This window comes from Mustelus asterias, chromosome 29 (genome assembly GCF_964213995.1).
Source record: "Mustelus asterias chromosome 29, sMusAst1.hap1.1, whole genome shotgun sequence".
Taxonomy (NCBI): Eukaryota; Metazoa; Chordata; class Chondrichthyes; order Carcharhiniformes; family Triakidae; genus Mustelus; species Mustelus asterias.
Genome location: NC_135829.1, coordinates 25,674,936 through 25,680,973, shown reverse-complemented (window position 1 = coordinate 25,680,973; position 6,038 = coordinate 25,674,936).

The following is a 6,038-nucleotide window of genomic DNA, read 5'->3' as shown; positions in this document are numbered from 1 at the left end:
GACCGGGGTGGCGGTCGTAACCATTTTCCGGGGTGGCGGTCGGAACCAAGGTCCGGGGTGACGGTCGGAACCAAGGTCCATGGTGGCGGTCGGAAACAAGGTCCGGGGTGGCGGTCGGAACCAACGGCCGGGGTGGCGGGCGGAATCAAGGTCCGGGGTGGCGGTCGGACCCAAGGTCCGGGGTGGAGGTCGGAACTATGGTCCGGGTTGGCGGTCGAAACAAAGGTCCGGGGGGGCGGACGGAACCAAGGTCCGGGGTGGCGTTACAAACCAAGGTCCGGGGTGGCGTTCCGAACCAATGTCCGGGGTGGCGGTCGGAACCAAGGTCCGGGGTGGCGGTAAGAACCAATGTCCGGGGTGGCGGTCGGAACCAAGGTCCGGGGTGGCGGTCGGAAACAATTTCCGTGGTGGCGTTCGGAACCAATGTCCGGGGTGGTGGTCGGAACCAAGGTCCGAGGTGGCGGTCGGAACCAAGGTCCGGGGTGGCTGTCCGAACCAATGTCCGGGGTGGCGGTCGGAACCAAGGTCCGGTGTGGCGGTCGGAACCAACGTCCGGGTAGGCGGTCGGAAGCAAGGTCCGGGGTGGCGGTCGGAACCAAAGTCCGGGGTTTGCAGTGGGAACCCAGGTCCGGGGTGGTGATCGGAACCAATCCGAGGTGGCGGTCGGAACCAAGTTCCGTGGTGGCGGTCGGAACCAATGTCCGGGGTGGCGGTCGGAACCAAGGTCCGGGGTGGCGGTCGGAACCAAGGTCCGGGTTGGTGGTCGGAACCAAGGTCCGGGGTGGCGGTCGGAACCAAGGTCGGAGGTGGCGGTCGGAACCAAGGTCCGGGGTGGCGGTCAGAACCAAGGTCCGGGGTGGCGGTCGGAACCAAGGTCCAGCGTGGCGGTCGGAACCACGTTCCGGGTGGCGGTCGGAACGAAGGTCCGGGGTGGCGGTCGGAACCAAGGTCCGGGGGGGCGAATGGAACCAAGGTCCGGGGTGACATTCTGAACCAAGGTCCGGGGTGGCGGTCGGAACCAAGGTTCGGGGTGGCGGTTGGAACCAAGGACCGGGGTGGCGGTCGGAACCATTTTCCGGGGTGGCGGTCGGAACCAAGGTCCGGGGTGACGGTCGGAACCAAGGTCCATGGTGGCGGTCGGAAACAAGGTCCGGGGTGGCGGTCGGAACCAAGGGCCGGGGTGGCGGGCGGAATCAAGGTCCGGGGTGGCGGTCGGACCCAAGGTCCGGGGTGGAGGTCGGAACTATGGTCCGGGTTGGCGGTCGAAACAAAGGTCCGGGGGGGCGGACGGAACCAAGGTCCGGGGTGGCGTTACAAACCAAGGTCCGGGGTGGCGTTCCGAACCAATGTCCGGGGTGGCGGTCGGAACCAAGGTCCGGGGTGGCGGTAAGAACCAATGTCCGGGGTGGCGGTCGGAACCAAGGTCCGGGGTGGCGTTCGGAAACAATTTCCGTGGTGGCGTTCGGAACCAATGTCCGGGGTGGTGGTCGGAACCAAGGTCCGAGGTGGCGGTCGGAACCAAGGTCCGGGGTGGCGGTCGGAACCAAGGTCCGGCGTGGCGGTCGGAACCAAGGTCCGGGGTGGCGGTCGGAACCAAGGTCCGGGGTGGCGGTTGGAACCAAGGACCAGGGTGGCGGTCGGAACCATTTTCCGGGGTGGCGGTCGGAACCAAGGTCCGGGGTGACGGTCGGAACCAAGGTCCGGGGGGGCGGACGGAACGAAGGTCCGAGGTGGCGTTCTGAACCAAGGTCCGGGGTGGCGGTCGGAACCAAGGTCCGGGATGGTGGTTGGAACCAAGGACCGTGGTGGCGGTCGGAACCACGTTCCGGGGTGGCGGTCTCTAACCAAGGTCCGGGGAGCGGACGGAACCAAGGTCCGGGGTGGCGTTCTGAACCAAGGTCCGGGGTGGCTGTCCGAACCAATGTCCGGGGTGGCGGTCGGAACCAAGGTCCGGTGTGGCGGTCGGAACCAAGGTCCGGGTAGGCGGTCGGAAGCAAGGTCCGGGGTGGCGGTCGGAACCAAGGTCCGGGGTTTGCAGTGGGAACCCAGGTCCGGGGTGGTGATCGGAACCAATCCGAGGTGGCGGTCGGAACCAAGTTCCGTGGTGGCGGTCGGAACCAATGTCCGGGGTGGCGGTCGGAACCAAGGTCCGGGGTGGCGGTCGGAACCAAGGTCCGGGTTGGTGGTCGGAACCAAGGTCCGGGGTGGCGGTCGGAACCAAGGTCCGGGGTGGCGGTCGGAACCAAGGTCCGGGGTGGCGGTCGGAACCAAGGTCCGGGGTGGCGGTCGGAACCAAGGTCCGGGGTGGCGTTCGGAACGAAGGGCCGGGGTGGCGGTCGGAACCAAGGTCGGAGGTGGCGGTCGGAACCAAGGTCCGGGGTGGCGGTCGGAACCAAGGTCCGGCGTGGCGGTCGGAACCAAGGTCCGGGGTGGCGGTCAGAACCAAGGTCCGGGGTGGTGGTCGGAACCAAGGTCCAGCGTGGCGGTCGGAACCACGTTCCGGGTGGCGGTCGGAACGAAGGTCCGGGGTGGCGGTCGGAACCAAGGTCCGGGGGGGCGAATGGAACCAAGGTCCGGGGTGACATTCTGAACCAAGGTCCGGGGTGGCGGTCGGAACCAAGGTTCGGGGTGTCGGTTGGAACCAAGGACCGGGGTGGCGGTCGGAACCATTTTCCGGGGTGGCGGTCGGAACCAAGGTCCGGGGTGACGGTCGGAACCAAGGTCCATGGTGGCGGTCGGAAACAAGGTCCGGGGTGGCGGTCGGAACCAAGGGCCGGGGTGGCGGGCGGAATCAAGGTCCGGGGTGGCGGTCGGACCCAAGGTCCGGGGTGGAGGTCGGAACTATGGTCCGGGTTGGCGGTCGAAACAAAGGTCCGGGGGGGCGGACGGAACCAAGGTCCGGGGTGGCGTTACAAACCAAGGTCCGGGGTGGCGTTCCGGACCAATGTCCGGGGTGGCGGTCGGAACCAAGGTCCGGGGTGGCGGTAAGAACCAATGACCGGGGTGGCGGTCGGAACCAAGGTCCGGGCTGGCAGTCGGAACCAAGGTCCGGGGGGTCGGGCGGAACCAAGGTGCGTGGAGGCGGTCGGAACCAAGGTCCGGGGTGGCGGTCGGAACCAAGGTCCGGGGTGGCGGTCGGAACCAAGGTCCGGGGTGGCGGTCGGATCCAATGTCCGGGTTGGCGGTCGGAGCCAATGTCCGGGGTGGCGGTCAGACCCAAGGGCCGGGGTGGCGGTCGGAACTATGGTCCGGGTTGGCGGTCGAAACAATGGTCCAGCGTGGCGGTCGGAACGACGTTCCGGGTGGCGTTCGGAACTAAGTTCCGGGGTGGCGGTCGGAACCAAGGTCCGGGGGGGCGTTCTGAACCTAGGTCCGGGGTGGTGGTTGGAACCAAGGACCGGTGTGGCGGTGGAAACCACGTTCCGGGGTGGCTGTCGGAACCAAGGTCCGGGGTGGCTGTCGGAACCAAGGTCCAACGTGGCGGTCGGAACGACGTTCCGGGTGGCGTTCGGAACCAAGGTCCGGGGTGGCGGTCGGAACCAAGGTCCGGGGTGGCGGTCGGAACCAAGGTCCGGGGTGGCGGTCGGAACCAACGTCCGGGATGGTGGTTGGAACCAAGGACCGTGGTGGCGGTCGGAACCACGTTCCGGGGTGGCGGTCTCTAACCAAGGTCCGGGGGGCGGACGGAACCAAGGTCCGGGGTGGCGTTCTGAACCAAGGTCCGGGGTGGCTGTCCGAACCAATGTCCGGGGTGGCGGTCGGAACCAAGGTCCGGGTAGGCGGTCGGAAGCAAGGTCCGGGGTGGCGGTCGGAACCAAGGTCCGGGGTTTGCAGTGGGAACCCAGGTCCGGGGTGGTGATCGGAACCAATCCGAGGTGGCGGTCGGAACCAAGTTCCGTGGTGGCGGTCGGAACCAATGTCCGGGGTGGCGGTCGGAACCAAGGTCCGGGGTGGCGGTCGGAACCAAGGTCCGGGTTGGTGGTCGGAACCAAGGTCCGGGGTGGCGGTCGGAACCAAGGTCCGGGGTGGCGGTCGGAACCAAGGTCCGGGGTGGCGGTCGGAACCAAGGTCCGGGGTGGCGGTCGGAACCAAGGTCCGGGGTGGCGTTCGGAACGAAGGGCCGGGGTGGTGGTCGGAACCAAGGTCGGAGGTGGCGGTCGGAACCAAGGTCCGGGGTGGCGGTCGGAACCAAGGTCCGGCGTGGCGGTCGGAACCAAGGTCCAGGGTGGCGGTCAGAACCAAGGTCCGGGGTGGCGGTCGGAACCAAGGTCCAGCGTGGCGGTCGGAACCACGTTCCGGGTGGCGGTCGGAACGAAGGTCCGGGGTGGCGGTCGGAACCAAGGTCCGGGGGGCCGAATGGAACCAAGGTCCGGGGTGACATTCTGAACCAAGGTCCGGGGTGGCGGTCGGAACTATGGTCCGGGTTGGCGGTCGAAACAAAGGTCCAGCGTGGCGGTCGGAACGACGTTCCGGGTGGCGTTCGGAACTAAGTTCCGGGGTGGCGGTCGGAACCAAGGTCCGGGGGGGCGTTCTGAACCAAGGTCCGGGGTGGTGGTTGGAACCAAGGACCGGTGTGGCGGTGGAAACCACGTTCCGGGGTGGCTGTCGGAACCAAGGTCCGGGGTGGCTGTCGGAACCAAGGTCCAACGTGGCGGTCGGAACGACGTTCCGGGTGGCGTTCGGAACCAAGGTCCGGGGTGGCGGTCGGAACCAAGGTCCGGGGGGGCGTTCTGAACCAAGGTCCGGGGTGGCGGTCGGAACCAAGGTCCGGGGTGGCGGTCGGAACCAAGGTCCGGGATGGTGGTTGGAACCAAGGACCGTGGTGGCGGTCGGAACCACGTTCCGGGGTGGCGGTCTCTAACCAAGGTCCGGGGGGCGGACGGAACCAAGGTCCGGGGTGGCGTTCTGAACCAAGGTCCGGGGTGGCTGTCCGAACCAATGTCCGGGGTGGCGGTCGGAACCAAGGTCCGGTGTGGCGGTCGGAACCAAGGTCCGGGTAGGCGGTCGGAAGCAAGGTCCGGGGTGGCGGTCGGAACCAAGGTCCGGGGTTTGCAGTGGGAACCCAGGTCCGGGGTGGTGATCGGAACCAATCCGAGGTGGCGGTCGGAACCAAGTTCCGTGGTGGCGGTCGGAACCAATGTCCGGGGTGGCGGTCGGAACCAAGGTCCGGGGTGGCGGTCGGAACCAAGGTCCGGGTTGGTGGTCGGAACCAAGGTCCGGGGTGGCGGTCGGAACCAAGGTCCGGGGTGGCGGTCGGAACCAAGGTCCGGGGTGGCGGTCGGAACCAAGGTCCGGGGTGGCGGTCGGAACCAAGGTCCGGGGTGGCGTTCGGAACGAAGGGCCGGGGTGGCGGTCGGAACCAAGGTCGGAGGTGGCGGTCGGAACCAAGGTCCGGGGTGGCGGTCGGAACCAAGGTCCGGCGTGGCGGTCGGAACCAAGGTCCGGGGTGGCGGTCAGAACCAAGGTCCGGGGTGGTGGTCGGAACCAAGGTCCAGCGTGGCGGTCGGAACCACGTTCTGGGTGGCGGTCGGAACGAAGGTCCGGGGTGGCGGTCGGAACCAAGGTCCGGGGGGGCGAATGGAACCAAGGTCCGGGGTGACATTCTGAACCAAGGTCCGGGGTGGCGGTCGGAACCAAGGTTCGGGGTGTCGGTTGGAACCAAGGACCGGGGTGGCGGTCGGAACCATTTTCCGGGGTGGCGGTCGGAACCAAGGTCCGGGGTGACGGTCGGAACCAAGGTCCATGGTGGCGGTCGGAAACAAGGTCCGGGGTGGCGGTCGGAACCAAGGGCCGGGGTGGCGGGCGGAATCAAGGTCCGGGGTGGCGGTCGGACCCAAGGTCCGGGGTGGAGGTCGGAACTATGGTCCGGGTTGGCGGTCGAAACAAAGGTCCGGGGGGGCGGACGGAACCAAGGTCCGGGGTGGCGTTACAAACCAAGGTCCGGGGTGGCGTTCCGGACCAATGTCCGGGGTGGCGGTCGGAACCAAGGTCCGGGGTGGCGGTAAGAACCAATGTCCGGGGTGGCGGTCGGAACCAAG